The sequence below is a fragment of the Ambystoma mexicanum genome, chromosome 1p (genome assembly GCF_040938575.1).
Source record: "Ambystoma mexicanum isolate Mex_15411 chromosome 1p, UKY_AmexF1_1, whole genome shotgun sequence".
NCBI lineage: Eukaryota > Metazoa > Chordata > Amphibia > Caudata > Ambystomatidae > Ambystoma > Ambystoma mexicanum.
Window position 1 is genome coordinate 953,354,805 of NC_090921.1, and position 16,876 is coordinate 953,371,680.

The 16,876-nt window shown below is 46.1% G+C and overlaps 1 long non-coding RNA gene across 1 annotated transcript in view; it reads right to left on the bottom strand.

Annotated features, from left to right (window-relative positions):
• Positions 1-2,583: 2,583 nt before the first annotated feature.
• LOC138582241 (uncharacterized) overlaps positions 2,584-16,876 on the bottom strand; it is a 29,211-nt gene continuing 14,918 nt past the window's right edge. The window contains exon 3 of the long non-coding RNA XR_011304992.1: positions 2,584-5,509. This is a non-coding gene — a long non-coding RNA (uncharacterized lncRNA). The remainder of the gene's footprint in view (positions 5,510-16,876) is intronic.

Genomic DNA, 16,876 nt, shown 5'->3' on the forward strand with positions numbered 1-16,876 from the left:
TTACTTTAATAAAAGGTTATGATATGATACGTCATTTAGAATGCGCCTGTACATAAGTGCTTCTAGGTGCGACAAGACAAGGTTGGGCAGACAGAGGGAGGACAAGACAAACAATCTTACTAGGCCTTGTGTCATTCCGATTGTGCAAGTGAGAGAACGAGAAGTGGAAGGGGAAAGGGACGCGGGAGTGCAAGGGAGAGGTGAAGGGAAAGTAGGGCAGCAATGCCCTCGGTAAGTGCAGCCAGAGCAGCGCCACTCTGGGTAGTGCAAGGAGAACAAGTTTCAGCACCCAAGTGTGAAGGTAGGCCACGATTCAGTGCAAGGGTGACTGATCAAGAAAGAGCCTGGTACCCAGTGAGACTCTGAGGGTAGCCAAGCAACTAGACGGTACAGCAGACAGATGGGTCAGGTAGATCAGCAGGGGAGGGAGAGGGAGAAAGCAAAGGAGAAGAGGAACATTTTAGCTACTTCCAGAACTTCAGGTGACCCGGCTCAAGCTTGAGCAGGGTAGGGAAGCCATGCCAGCGGGAGGTACCTGCAGAGGAGAGTGATCAACCCCCCACTGCCTGGAGAAGCATCTAATCCTTAGAGAGTAGGAGGTAGCTGAGCGAAGGGCTTGAGAAGGAAGGCATTTGGGAAGAGATCATTGGGTGTAGTGCAGGTTCCGGCCCCATAAAGCCTTGTTGACAATGCAAAGGGTACTGCACTCGATCCTTGCAGCCACTGGAGAGATGTCAGGGCTGGATAAATACGGTCCCTTGGCTTGAGGCCAAGGATAAGTCTTGCAGTCCTGTTCTGGATTAGTTGCAAAGGGCAGAGTGCAGAGGAAGGCAGATTGAGAAAGAGGCTGTTGCAGTAGTCCAGAGGAGATGAGACCGAGGGTAGCCTGAAGGAAAGCGGAGTGCCATCTGCATTACACTGAAAGTAGGAGGAGAAGGTAGAGATCAGGTGGGCCAAAGGGGCCAAGTAGAGGTTGAAAAACCATGGTGAAAGGATAGAGCCCTGGGGAATACCACAGGTAAGGAGAGAGGTGGTGGAGTGAAACGGACCAAGTTGGACCTTGGAGGGGCAGCAGCCCCTCCAGGGCCTGATCCATGATGCCCAGGTTGTCACAGAGTCGATTGATCAGGATGGCGTTGTTGGCCATTTCGAAAAGCAGATGAAAGATCAAGGAGGAAGAGGATAGAAGGAAAGCTGGAATCAAGGTTGGAGAGCACATCTTCATGGGTGTTCAGGAGAGCAGTTTCCATGCCTCTGGCAGATCGGAAGCCAGACTGATGGTCATGGAGACAACCAACAGATTCAGCAAGGAGAGTAAGCTGGGAGATGGCCAGCTTTTCCAAGGGTTTGCCCAGGAAAGTGGTGATGGAGGTTGGGCAATAGTTTGCCAGGCAGGTTGGATCGGCAGACGGCTTCTTGAGGAAGGGGTGCACAAGGGAGTGCTTAATGGGAGAGGGGAAAGTTCCAGTGGCGAAAGAGTTCTTACAGAAAATCGGTCAAGCACAGAGCGAGGGTATCAATATGGTCCTTGATAGTTCTGGAGGAGCAGGGGAGCACCTGTTTGGACGACACTATCATGGATCGGACTTGTCAAGAAACCTTGTCAGGTGTTGTCAGAGAGAAAGAGGAGGAAGGAGGAGAAGAGGGAGAGATGGCCAAAGGGGGGTGAGAAAGGAAGAGGAGATAGAGGGCAGGATGTCCTGGTTTTAGCAGAGAAGTGAGAGGCCAGAGCCATACAGAGGGCCTGTGCAGGAACAGGAGAGCTAGAGACTGCAACAGTAGTGTCCAGTTCCTTGCACATTTTAATGAGTTTGTCCATGTAGCTAGAGGCCACAGAGACACAGGCTTGAATGTGTGCTCTCTTCTTGGAGAGGACAGAGCGTCTGTATTAGGCGGCAGGCCAGTTTGTCAGAGGATGCACCCGAAAGCCCTCCTCTTTCTCTCGGCCACCCTGCACTTGTGTTTCAGGATGGCGAGGTTGGAATCATACCAAGAGTTACACTTGGAGGTAGGCTTCAGTCGGATTCTCATGACAGGGACAAGGAAGTCTAGGGTGTTGGAAATAGAAAGATGTAGATTAGAAAGGGCTGTGTCAGGGTGTGAGTCAGCCACAGGAGTAGGAGGAGCAGAGAGAGTAGAGGCAAAGGCTCCACTCACACATGCTTCATGGGCCGAATGACTGAGAAGGTAGGTGGTAGTGCTGGGGGGGGGGTTACCTGGGTGATAGAGAGTTTCAGGGAGGAGAGTATAAAGTGGTCAGTCCAAGAGAGAGGAGTGGTGAGAGGAGACTATCTGAGGTGATGTGAACAACCAAAGTGTGTCCTGCAGAGTGTGTTGGGCCAGAGGGCAGAATGGAAAGAGAGAGAGTCTCAAAGAGGTTGCAGAAAAGGTCAGAGGAGGGTTTTGTCATGGTTTATTACACAGTCAGACCCAAATCAGGGAGCTCCTTCCCCCACAATGAATGTGGTGCTCGATTAAGTGCTTTTATTTATTTCCGGTTCTTTTTGATAAGGCCTCCAACCAGTCTTGCACACAACCCCAACAAATACCCGGTGCTACAATGGACTAGGAAACAGGCCGGTGTGTATTAAGAATATATGTATTCATTTATTTATTTAGCCAGAGGTCACAAATAGATTACATTATTGTGGCAATACAATACAAAAGGACTTCCGTAGAGCCACTAGCATAGAAATATGCCGACATGATTAATTCCTTTTAAATCACCCACCAATACAAGAAAAGAACAGTTCAACACACTCAGTGATAGCAGATTTGGTTAAGCTTTCTCCCAGCAACCCTCACCCCTCAAACATCAATTAGGGTCGATTCCTTTGAATGGAAGGCAGTGGCAGGGGGTGGGAACACAATGGAAAAATCAGATTTGAGGTCTGATTTACAGAAACAATATGAAAGGAAGAAAAGTAATGGAAATTCGTTTTGACAAAATTAAAAAGAGCAGGCAGGGCTTTGGGGTTTTAGTCAGAACAGAATGGGATAATCTGATTTTGGGATATTTGATCACAGAACCAATATGGGAAACAGAAAGGCAATGGGAAAAATGTTTTTTGCTACACCTAACAATAACACACAGGGCTTTGGGGTTTTTATAAAAACAGAAGGGGGAAATTGGTTTCGGGTTGGAATCACAGATGCAAAGACAGAACATGCAAATGGGAAATTTGTTTTTCAGAGCACAATGGGTACACAGGAGCAATTTCGTTTTTGCACCTTGCATACGCAGAGACACTACTGGGATTCCCACTTCTGATTTAACATGAAGGGGATCAATGGGGAATTTTGTTTTTACCCCCTGCGCCCACACGTGGAATCAGGGTTTCAGATCAATTCTTTTGGCAGTTCTTTATGTCTATACCGGTTCAAACAAACTGGGAAAAGATTGTTGGTTTCTAAAGCAAACAATACAGATCCTATGAATTCAATAGGTGAATTGATTTACTTTTATAAATATGCAGGGGGATCTACACTAAAACAATGCTGGAAGAATATGGGGCCTACACAATTATGGCTTTGGGGTGGTTCTACTTACAGGAGAAGTCTGGAATGGGCATCAGAACACACCGCTAGGACAGCAAAGGGGGTCAGTCAAGGGTTTCCTCTCTTACCTCCAAGGGGTCCCAATCAGCTTCTATGTCTCCTGGATCCTGTCTCCAATGCAAGACTTAGGCCCCTCTGCTGGGATGTTTCTCCATGTTTCAGCAGCAAGTCACCTCTACAAATTATTGGAAGAAGTCCAGCTCTCAAGCAAACTGGTTTATTCATAGGGCAAATCACATCACATATGTATCATGATTCTCGTGAAAGGGTTTGGTTGATTATCCATACCCCTTCCCACCTGTGTGCTGATTGGACAAGGGGATTGGGGGGGTCAGGGGGGGGGGGGGGGGGGGGGAGTGCTTTGGGTTAGCTGTGGGAGGAGAGAGCTTCATCATCTCACTTTGAAGCTGGGCTCGGTCTGCTTTAAAACACAAAAATCTCCCAAAATGGCAAGTACCCTTAATTTTCAAATCTTTACATGTATGAACATATTTACCAGAACTACATTTTAAAGCGAATCAGATGGATGAGACTAGTCTGAAGTCTGCACATCCTTTCTATGCAGAGATACTGTTTTTCTTTACTTACTCAGGAACCATATCAACTAAAAAATATGGCACTTTACGGGCATCATATTCATTATTATTGGCATGCTTTATCAACTGTTCACATCTCTGGGAATCACAGGAAGGCCCAAATCACTTTTTCATTACTAACTTTAGTTGTATTTATCCCACCAAAATCGTTTTAGCATTGTTACAAGGGTTTGACTGTCACCTTTAATAAAAGCCTGGAATGACTGTTGTGTGATGTATGCTCTCCCATTTAAATCAATGTACAGTTTCAATCCACATTTCCTGGGCCACCACCTTTTTTTTTAAGTTTCACTTCTCCTCTTTAGGCACATGATGTCAGCATATAGAGATCTGTGTTTAGATTTTTCCTCCCACTTCAATGTCTAATGGCCACAATAATGCACTTTTTATGGGACTTGTGACCACAAGTGCTGCAGACCAGACCCGACGTTATCGGGTCTTAACCGCATTTCTGATCTCAAAAGTATTCCTGCTTGTATTTATAAGGAAGGCCACTGATGGCTGAAGACAACAAATCTCCAGGGTAACAGAGGGAGGCCCTGGAGTTCGGTTTCACATCTGAAGAAATGACCGTATATGTACCCTACAGCAAACAGCCTGTAAACCCGTACATAAATGCATTTTAATTGCCATATTATAAGGCACACAGTTTCAAAAATAAAATATACGTGTTGCTTTGAAATGGTCCATGTGGATGAGCTGGATATAGGCAGAAACCATGTGCACACTTTGAATACTAGGAAGCATATAGCTGAGCATATTATTAATCTAGATGACAGAAAACAAAATTACATTATTTTATTTATTTTACATGTAAAATGCTCCGTTTCACTGCAGCTGCTGGGAGCACAATCTGGTATTTCATTTAAGATACAATGCACTGTGGTTTCTTGAATATCTGCGCAGCTCTCCGTGGATTTGTCAAAATATCATTGCCACGTGTCTTTCTTTCCCTTCATGAAATGCATTGTGCACATTTTAGCATCTTCAGATTTTTAGGCCCACTTTCTTTCCTTTTGATTTGGGTTCCATAGGCTTTATGTCAGACATAATTTCTGTGCTGGCCTTTTATTTTGGGGCATGCACATCAATGACTCTGGCCTCTTGAGTTCTGGCATTCAGGGGCTATTTCACCCCACAAGTCCACCCTTACAGCTCTTTGATTAATGAGACAGACAGAAGAGCAAGGAGAGTGTGGGGTGTCCGTTTCCTTGTAGCCTGGGTTCATTCCAGGAATCTCCTTTAAAGCACGTCTGCTCTTTTCCTGGTCCTGAGGGAGTGGCGCTCTGGTCTGCACTCCACTTTTCAGATTTTTGGTCCTGGGCCCCTCCCTTTCCGGCAGCTCCACCTCCGGCCTGTAAATGCAAGGAGTTATTCAATCTGCCAAGAATAAAAGAGAGGTTAAGTATTTCGCACAGTACTATTTTCCCCCGGAATTGACGTGCAAATTGACAACAAAACAACAAGATACACATGACTTTGCATAGCATCACAGTGTCGGATAATGACACTTACATTTAATAACTTCATAATCAGTATAAGTTGTTCTACTCCCTGTAAATGTGTTATTTTCTCCATCAGGGTTCCTGTTCTTATCCTTTATTCTTCAGATGGTTCCTGTGCTCTCCCCTCACTGGGTTTTTCAATCAGTCGCAAGTTCTGTCTGGGATGATAGCTTTTTAACTGATTGATATGAACCCATTCCTCTTCCGTCTGTTCTCCTTTAGGGATGCAGATCTTATCGGCAACTGGTGAGATGTTATCTATAATTTCAAAAATGCCGAGCTTGGAGGGGAGGAACATCCACTCTTTGGTCTGGTTCTTTTGGAAATTGTACAGGTAGACCCCCGTCTCCTACTTGGTACTCTCTGCCGACTTTTCCAGATTTCGCTGAGCATAAGCAAAAGCGTGCTGACTGTGTTTTTGTAAAGTCTCAATGTACTCATGGGTCGTGGACGCATTGGTCAGGAGTTCTGTAGAGCAGATGCTGAGGTAGCACCATTTTTCATCCAGTTATGAGCTCGAATGGTGACATTTTTGTCGCAGAAGATGGTGCAGACTTAATAGTCATCAGAACAAGTGGTAATCGGATGTCCCAACTAGAGCCGGAGTCCGCCACAAACTTCAAGAAACCCATAATCGTTTTATTGTACTTCTCAACTCCCCCACTTGAGACTGGGAGGTAGGCAATGTGGAGGTCTCTTTACACCGACTATCTCCCACATCTTTGTCATCACCTCACTGGTAAAATGACTTCCTCAGTCTGACTCAATCCTTTGGGGAAGGCCAAAATGTGAGACGAGGCGATTGATCATGAGGGCAGCAGTTGTGTCTGCCTTGCAATTTGGGGCCGGGAGACATTCCACCCACTTGGTAAACAAGCATGTCACGGTCAACATGTACTTTTTCCCCCTAGAGGAGTGAATCACGGCCCAATGAAATCGACTTGCAAGTCTGACCAAGGCAGTGTCATTCCCCCTTTCTCTAGGGGAGCTTAGTGTGTGAGGGAACTTGTCTGAAACTGAGCACAGACAAGACACCCCTTCAATTGTAGGTTGAGGTCCTGACCCATGTGTGGCCATATGCGACCTCTCACAAGATTTCTAAAGTTGTGTGAAACCCCCTATGACCGGCAGTGGCCACGTCATGGGCGTGACTTAACATCAGGCTTCAGACTGTGGTAGGTACCACCCACTGGTCAGAGCCAGAGATGGATCTCCATAACAACAAACCATCTTGTATCCGGAACATTTTGGAGAACGTCAACACCCGGAGAACCTCTTTCCCGATACAATCTGGGTTGGTCATTGAGAAGTTGAGAGTTCATTTTGGGCATGTGTTTGTGACCTGGTGCCAGCATTGACCTGGATTGCTCCCAAAAGGGATTCAGTTTCTATGAGATCTCCGTGGATGGCTCTGGTTTTTGACCAACTGGTCAGCCAAGTCATTTCCAGTTTTGTCTGCTCCCTCTATTTTGGAGTGACCTTTGATCTTTTTCCAGTAGATGGTCATCTCATTAGAGTTGACCAGATCATCAATTGCTTGGATTAATTTCACATGCTTGGGCATTTTGTTATTCGCACACAGCATGCCTTGATTTTTCCAATTAATCTGGTGCTTCATGAACCCATTCATAACATAATCTGAATCAGTGGTTATGACCAGTTCTTTGAGTTGTGTTGCACGGCAGTGAGGATGGCTTGATGTACCACCATCAACTCGGCTACCTGACTACTTTGGGGATCTATTTTGTACCCAGCAGAGGTCTCTGGGGCATCATTCACCCAGGCATTCCCAACACCAGCCACGAGTTCCCTTTTCCCAGTGATTATCAAGATGGTAGGAGCACCCATCCACATAAGCTGTGGGTATCCCCTGGTAAGTGTCTTCCTTATAGACTGTGTGGGGAAGTAAGGTACGCCTCCAAGTTGTCTTGGGCCTTTAGACTATTGTCCTCGAGACAGTTGTCTTGAGCACAGTGATTCTTTGCTGCCTCCCTTTCCCTGGAAACAGTTGCCCAAGCCAGTGTTGGGGGGGGAGGAGAGGGTCCCTCATTGCTTTCAGAGTCATCTGGGTGACATTGTAGGGGTTTAAGAATTGGTTTTCCTGGGTCCGTCTCCACACTTACCCAGTCTATGTTAGGGTCTTTGGGACCCATTTGTCCTTGGGAGGGGTCCCTCCATCCCTAAAAGAGAAGATTTTCTTCCATGGATCCTCTAGGGATTCTTCCCCTTCAAACGGGATGACTCAGACTTCCTCTACAAAGTGGGTTTTCTTTGGCCCTGGATTTCTCCTACTTAACCTCTGTTCCCTAGGTACCAGCTTTTCGGGGGTAGGAAATTCATGTTCAGGTTCAGAGGTTTCTAGGGGTTTTTCTTAGGTGAGAAAGGAAGTTTCCTCTAGGGCCTTGCATCCCCCTGGACTCCCTCCTCTGGAACCTGTTGGTTATTGGGGATTTCTCTCAGTCATTGCTCCGTGCACCAGACCTGGGTTTTGAGCTGTTCAGGGCAGCCATGTTCATTTGAGGGCTCTGAGGAGCCCTCAACATGCAACCCAGGTCTTGAGTCAAATTTTGGACCTGGCGCTCCAGTTGAGACATCCTCTCTGGTTGGTAGAGGGGTCTAGATTCATACCTCTACTGCTCTCGGAAAGGGTAGCTGGCCCTTCTCGCAGAGTAGCTCGGGTATTGAGAGTTTCCCTGATAACCCTCCATCCTTGGTTTGCCTTCTCCCTGATTTGGGGAGCTATTGTCCTGAAAGCAGGGAGAGAGAGGAGGATTGTTCTGGAAATTCAGGTTTGGAGGGTATCTGGGAAAAAACTTACGTTGGAAATGTCCCTCCTGAGGGGACATTTGAAGAAGGTTTCCTGGGGCAGTACTTACCTGATTGGACACCCCCCCCCTTGTGCCAGGGGAGTCCATACATACCCCAATATGAGCCTGTTACCCTGGTATCTTGCGCTGATATAGGTGGCAGGGACGGATGAAGAGTTGGTTGGATAACCTGCCTGGCTACCACCCAATTGTCTTTGATCAGAGGGTCTCCTCTGCCTCTCATTTAGTGCGAGGAATATTTTTAGCCCCCCCCCATTTCCAAGTCCAACATGGGGGTAATTTTCACCTCTGCCACCTTTGCAGCAGTGGGGGTGTTTGACTTTTTTTTATTTTTTATTCTCAGATGGCATTTGGACTTCATGAATCCGGGTGGCCTGTTCCACCACCCAATCAGGGTCCTACGTTCATGGAAGTGCCTGACCGGTTGTGTTATTATTTATTTTAGGAGTGTATGGAAATAAGTATAAATGAACTCCTGGCTATTTATGCACACCCGTCTAGAAGTCTGGGCAAATGTCTGCTTCAGTTCTTGCACAAACTCTCTAGGTGACTGATCTTCTCCACACTGCAAGTTATAAGCCACTTTGTGGGCCTCCTGTGCACAGAGAAATGCTTTAAGATGGCTGCCTTATAGGTGGACCATCTTTGGTTATATTGATCCTCCAGCCCTGCAAAGAAGCTGGAGTATTCCGGGGAGAATGTCCATTTGACAAACTCCATAGAATTGTGGTTAATTTTTAAGCCAAATGACATCATCATCTGGTCATACAGTTCTAAATGCTCCCATACTGAGTATTTGGCATTTTTGTGATATGGTGTCAAAGCTTCTGATGGCTTTTATTTGCCGAATTGGGTCTTTTACAAGACCTCCCTTCTGTTTGGCAGACTTCTTCCGAGTCCACTCGCCCTCTGACTCAGAGCTGCTACTATTGGTGGTCCACTCCGTCTTATAGGCGCTCCCTGCCTCCATGAGACTGTGAATCCCTCCCAGAATGACAGGATCTGGTCTCTTCTCCCCTGTAAAACCGTGGGCTCTGTAGGTCACTTCCCTTGGACTCCCCTTTTTGCACAGGGGAGTACTCATCTTCTTCATCCCTTCTTCAGGATGTGGTAGAGAATTCCCCCACCTCCCTGAATGTGTGAATGTTTTCAAAATACTCTTTTGAGGCCTGGACTCTGGTTCGTCTCTGTCTGCAAAGGGGACCAGGTGGTTCCTTTGTAACTTATGTTTCTGACAGTCTAACTCCCTGATCTTCTCATCATAGAAGTCCTCATGGTCAGACCTATCTGCTACGGTATTTTTAAATCTGGATAAAGATGAATATACATCAATATCCAATAGGGACTGGCCTTCTGGCTCAGTTATACTAGCCCTAATTGAGTGCAGCGCCTCATGTTTCCCTGTTCTTGCAAACTGGCAGGCATGAAGTTAGAAGCACCATGTGCATATAATGTGGTGAGTTGGCTTGAGGTCCCTGGTAAGGAGGTCATCACACTGTGGTCGGGGGGTGCCCTTCCATACAACTGTTTGGGGTGCCTCAAAGCCCGTTTTTATTTTGCCATTTGCTTCTCCAATCTCTCCGATTTCTTCTTCTCAGCCCCTATCTCTTGTTGATATATAGAGGCCAGAGCTTTGAGCCCTGCTTGCAGGGCTTGAGTAACTTCTATTACTTTGCTTGTTTTGTGCCACTACTTGATCATGGAGTCCCTTGCTATCCTCACAAAGGGACTCATTTTCCTTCTGTGAGGCTTGTATTATCTGGGCATAGTCAGATCTCTCCTTTTGCAGGAGACTAATCTCCTCACTTAGTGCATTTTCTGCCTGTGTTGCCTGCTCTAGGGTAAAATTCTGCTTGCCTCACATGTCCCATTCATTTTTCATTTTCTATCCTCATGTCAGTCAGTTCCTGAGAACATCACTCCCTTTTCTCCATGTCCTTCCTTAACTGGCACACTTCCTGACACAGGGCACCTTTCTCCTGACATAATTTACTATTCTCTTCACTGAAATGCTCTATCTGCTGTTCCAGAGTGCTTAGATTTTGGTGCATCTGATCGAATTCCACCTGGAAATCGGCCTCCCTAATGATAAACTGACTGTTCACATCTTTCAGTTGCTTAATCTGCATTTGAAAGGCAAAAATGTCCTCTAAACAGGCTCTATTGTGCACCACTTGCTCACTTACTTTTTGTTGACTGTCTCAGATTTTCAACAACTTCTTGATGTTCCTCTCAGTGCAGATAACTGGGACTCGCACTCTAAATTTGCTTGTTGCTGTGTCACTAACTCCTCTTTTAGCTGCTTAATAATGTTTTCCAATTTTAACTCAAGAATTTTGACTCTGTTGCACTTTTTCCTCTGCTTGCTTCAACTCTCTCCCTGCTTGATCCGAAAGCTCAGATTGGTTTTGCACAGAGGCTACGCTAGCCTGGTATTTTTCTTCCATGTTCATCAGGTGGAAGTACATATAGACTGTGAGCTGAGCCATTTTAATTTGCTCATCTCTGGTGGTTTGTGTCATATAAAAGTCTGTCAGGGCCCGATGTAACAGGGCATTATCCTGCCACATATCAACATTTACAGAAGTAACCTCCTGTATCATTCTAGATTGACACATTTCATGCTCCTTTTCTACCCATTCACCTTTAATAAACATTTTGGATAGAAGGTGCTTCTTGGCCAGATTGATACGGTGCTCATTATGAAATGTGTTCTGCACCTACTATGTTCTCTGTGGAAGGGCAACATCTCAACCCTGTTCCTGCTTAGTTTGTATTGGCAATGTCAATCAATGATTACTTTTATCTACACACACCACCCTCAAACGCAGGGTACAGGTCTGGATGGCGGCTTCACAATGCAATACAACTTTCTACCCACTAAAGTGCAATCCACATTCAATGAATAATATGCTACAGCTGCACTGTTATGAGTGAAAACTCTCTACCAGAATTACTTCATGGTGTCAGCAAACTCAAAGGGATCCGGGATCCGAACTAGTCCGGAGCCCTGTGCCAAGTAGCGAGACCCGTTACACCTGCTGTTTCCCCACATATCCGCCTTAACCGTCATGGAAATAGAGCACCTCCCTACGTTAGGTGTACCCGTATTCATAAGGTACGGTTTCAGTCATTCCGAAAGCACTGGGGGTTGTCATGGCAACGCGGATGCTGTGCGTTGTTGGGTTCACGTGTCTTTTCACGTTGAGCCCAGTTGTGGGGGATCACATGACTGGTGTTTGGAGTATTAATGGACCGTTCAAACTTGGCACTTCGCTTCTGAATTTGTATTCAATTGCCTTGCTTTTGCGCTCCTGGATTTTTGTATTCTTGCGACGCCGGCTTGCTTACTAGATTCCTTTGGATTGCCCATTTTTGTCTCCTGGTTTTGAACCTGTTTTTGACCTCGGACTGCTCATCGACATTCCTCTGCTTCGTGATTCTGTCATCTGTTCTTCTACTAGGTTTTGACCCACGGACTTCTTATCGACCTGCTGCTGCCTCACCCTTGTCCCTTCCTTACCTGCACTGTGCTTCCCGCGGACTTCTGTACCTCCTGGCGTGCTGAACTAGAGACACTTTGTGCTGTTGATTAGGCGTCCTAGTGCCGGCGGTGGGTAGGTGGATCACTGAACTCCTTTTACACGGACACTGGGATTGTGAATAACAGGCGCCCTTGTGCCGGCAGGTGTTAGGGTTTTCCGGACTTACCTTGGATTTCATTTTTCTTTTCTTCATGACCCTGCAAGAAACATACAGATGGTAAAAGTGTTCCATGTTACTCTTCATTCAGTACTTTAGCTATATCCATGATTAGTGTCTAATATTGTTGGTGTTCTTTTAGGTTAGACGACTCACGGTTCCCCTTACTGATTCTTGCTAGCTTTGCAGGTTGTGACTTCCTATATTGGGCTATTACTGTCGATTGGCTGTTACTAATTCTTATTTCCTTTGCAGGCTGGCGGTTCCTGTGGCGTCCATCCATCCTTTGGTTAATAGATCCTTCAGGGGGTATTTCTGAGTCCCTCCGAAGGGTAGATTGGCAGAAAGAACTTGTCGGCTACACAACGGGTTCAACTGCCAAGATTGACCTCCGCTTATTTGGCAAGAATATCAAGCCGTGATGACACCTGGATTCTGTCCATGCAAGGCTTTCCTATGGAGGTTAGATATGGCCAAAACAAGAAGAGCCCCTTAGCGCAAGGTTTGGCTGACTTTCAGGACTCTGCCTACCAAACACGGCATGAACCCCCAGTTTTGTCGCGGTTTATTACACAGTCACACCAAAGTCAGGGAGCTCCTTCCCACTGAGCCACTGAGCCTTCCGAAAATACAGTTTTGCTCTGGCTTTCTGCAACTGGCTCAGAACATAGCGTATTTCAACTATGTGTTCATCCACAGTTGAGCTCTTGATTAAAACATCATCTACATAGGCTAGGTTTCCCCTTTCACCCAGGCGGGCATGTCCTTATGCAGGAAGATGTTAAATTTGTTGCCAGAGTTTACGTATCCAAAGATGGGTTTGGGTCCACGTGTATTGCTGCCCCGAAGGTAAACGCAAGCTTGTACTGGTCTTCCCTACTCGCAGGTACTGTCCAGTAACCGTTGCTCAGGTCAATGGCGGTATACACCTTTGACCCTTGGATCTGGGCCAGTCCCTGGTCGATGTAGAGAAGGGGCCATCTTGACATGTGGACCATTTATTTAACTCCATAAGATCTGCGCAAAGTCTCCATTGGCCATTGTGTTCGAGTATCCCCAGTACTGGGTTATTAAAAAGGCCCTGTGGACTGGACAAATTATCCCACAGGATTCTACGTTTTTTATAATCTCTGTGAGTGACTCCACAGACGCGAAAGTCAACCGGTATTGCTTCACAAATACGGGATCCATCTCAGGGTACGTTGGTATGGAGGTTGAATGTATTTGTGTGCCCCCACAGTCCTACGAATCCATGGCAAAGATCTCCTGAAAATCCCAAAACACCTGTTTCAGCTTCTGCTCCTCATCCTCACAAGCATTAGCGAGATTGATTTGTTCCTCAAATATCTGCTTAAATCCTGGAAATACCTCAGATTTTGCAATTTCGGCTGTATCCTCCAGTTGAGTGGGGATATCTCTTGTCATGGTGTTGGCCTGGACATAAGGTTTTAAGGAGGGGAGGTAGTCACTGTTGACTTGAAATACCACCTCATCCTTCCTGATGTCACAGGTTACCTCTTCCCCACCATAAGGGCAGGAAGAGTACACCAAGACATTCCCCCCTTGCCGGGTGAAAATCTTTTCCGGAGGGATATCGTTGTCACAATTGTAACAGTCATTTGGAATTGGTCCCATGACCTCATTACCTATGTCAATAGAATAATGTTGGGCATCAACCGCCATTCCAATAAAGGCATCTGCGCCCAAAGTGATACTTCTAGGGTCACTGTTATCCACCAATATTCAAATGGTGTCATGTTCTAGGTCAACTAGGGGTGTCGTATGTAAATGCAAACCTTGCTGTTGGAGGTGATAATTCAAATTTAAATAAGCATCCTTGTTTTTGAGGTTCTGTCCTTGCTGAATTTTTAGGGGAATTGTGAATTGTCATACCGGTCATGGGAAGGTGACCTCTTCTCCCATTTGAACCACATATGGTAGCAATTGACCTACCCAAAATGCTTTCTTAGTGTTGTCGAAGCCCATGGGGTTCCCCCCCAGTTGGGACAAGGCTTTGTATTTAATAGGTTCAAATGAATTGCAAATCGATTGAGAATGTCAGTGCCTAAGTAAAAGCCGGAGGGGGCATCTCTCACAATCCAACAATTATGTTCTATGCTTTTGTCGCCAATGGAATTTGGTTTATCCAGGCTCATTTCCCACTTATCAATTAACTTACTGGTCTGATCTTTTTGGAGTTTCCTGAATAATGCTTCACTGATGAAGCGGTTTCCATTATTCAGGCATACTATGGTGAGAACAGGCTCCCCTACTCATTTACCTGAATGGGGTAAAACAGCTATTCACCCTTTTTCTGGAGGTCAGGCAAACTTTGAGCTGGTTTTTCATCATCTTTTATTATGGGATTTTGGTTTTCTTCAGATTGTGAATCAGTATAGAATTTCAGAGTATTTCCTTCCAGTGTGGAATGCCACTTAAAAATGGGAGGAAGGTTAATTCTCAAAAATGGAGAAGGGTTCCCATCACCAGTTTGTTCTCCTACAGAGATGACAGTGACGTCTGGGACTTGATTGTTCCTGAAGTGAAATTCTGTTTGATCAGACCGTTGTTCAATCAGGTGGCATGTGACATTTAAACTCACATAATTCGTACTCTGTTTTGATTTGATTGGCTGGTTAGTCTGACTCCAGAGTATCTTGTGCACACAGTCAATCAGGGGTGATAACCACAGGAGGAGGTAATTCCCCAGTAGACAAGGTGTGCCCTCTGGAGTGACGACTATTACCGGGTGTTTCATCCTATGTCGCCCAATTTTGATCTCCAGATTCGCAGTCCCTTCGATAGAAATATATTTTCCATCAAAGTTTTGGAGTTGTCCAGGAAGAGGTGTGATGGGAATTTGGTGACTCTCCCCCCTTCCTGAATTCATTTGGTCAATTCCTTTTTGGACAGAAAGATGGCTTGGGATCCAGTATCCACCAGCGCTGATAATGCACATTGTCCCTGTACCTTGGTGGAGGCAGAAAATCTCCCTTCCCTCTCTTCAAGGGGACAAAGAAAATGTGCATTTTGTGCCAGCTTGACAGTTAATTCTTTATTTTGAACTCTGACACCGTGTGATGTTGGACAGTTTTCTGTGTCAGAGACCGGGAATCTGTAAAGAAAATTTGGCACCCATATATCTGTGGGATTGGGGAATCCCCTTTTTCCCTTGATTCTTTGCTGCCTCTCTTTTCCTGGAAACAGTTGCCCAAACCATTTTTTTGGGGTGGGGGCATCCATCATTGCTTTCAGAGTCATCTGGGTGACATTGTTGGGGTTTAAAAATTGGTTGCCCTGGGTCAGTCTCCACACTTACCCAGTCTATGTTAGGGTCTTTGGGGTCCCATTTGTCCTTGGGAGGGGTCCCTCCATCCCTAAAAGAGAAGATTTTCTTCCCTGGATCCTCTAGGGATTCTTCCCCTTCAAATGGGATGACTCAGACTTCCTCCACAAAGTGGGTTCTCTACGGCCCTTGATTTCTCCTACTTACCCTCTGTTCCCTAGGTTCCAGCTTTTCGGCGGGTAGGAAATTCATGTTCATGTTCAGAGGTTTTTCTCGGATGAGAAAGGAAGTTTCCTCTAGGGAGAGAAAGGAGGATTGTTCTGGAAATTGGGGTTTGGAAGGTATCTGGGAAAGAAGCTTAAGTTGGAGGGTCGAGTATTTCTCACCTCCTGAGGGGAGTTTTGAGGGAGGTTTCCTGTGGCAGTACTTACCTGATTGGACCCCTCCCTTGTGCCAGGAGAGTCCATACATACCCCAAGATGGGCCTGTTACCCTTGCATCTCAGGCTGATATAGGTGGCAGGGTCAGGTGAAGAGTTGGTTGGATACCCTGCCTGGCTACCACCGATTGCATTTTATCAGAGGGTCTCCTCTGCCTCTCATTCTGCTGATTAGTGGGAGGAATATTTTTAGGCCCTCCCATTTCCAAGTCCAAAATGGGGGTATTTTTCACCTCTGCCACCTTTGCAGCAGTGGGGATGTTTGACGGTTTGGAGTTTTTGGGGGGGGGGGGGGGTTTCTCAGATGGCTTTTGGACTGCATAAATCCGGGTGGCCTGTTCCACCACCCAATCCAGGGTCCTACGTTCATGCAAGTCCCTAACCAGTTGGGTTATTATGTATTTCGGGAGTGCATGGAAATAAGTATTAATGAACTCCCGGCTATTTGTGCGCACCCATCTAGAGGTCTGGGAACATGCCTGCTTCAGTTCTTGCACAAACTCTCTAGGTGCCCGATCTTCTCCGCACTGCAGGTTGTAAGCCACTTTGCGGGCCTCCTGAGGATTCCTGTGCACAGAGAAATGCTTTAAGATGGCTGCCTTATAGGTGGACCATCTTTTGTGATCTTGATCGTCCAGCCCTGCAAAGAAGCTGGAGTATTTCGGGGAGAATGTCCATTTGACAAACTCCATAGAATTGTGGTAATTTGTGATGCCAAATGAGGTCATCATCTAGTCATACAATTCTAAATGCTCCCATACTGAGTATTTGGCATTTTTGGGATATGGTGCCATAAAGCTGCTGATGGCTTTTATTTGCCGAATTGGGTCTTTTACAAGACCTCCCTTCTGTTTGGCAGCCTTCTTTTTTCTGCTGCACCTGAGTCCACTCACCCTCTGACTCAGAGCTGCTACTATTGGTGGTGCACTCCCTGTCCTCTAGGCGCTCCAGGCCTCCATGAG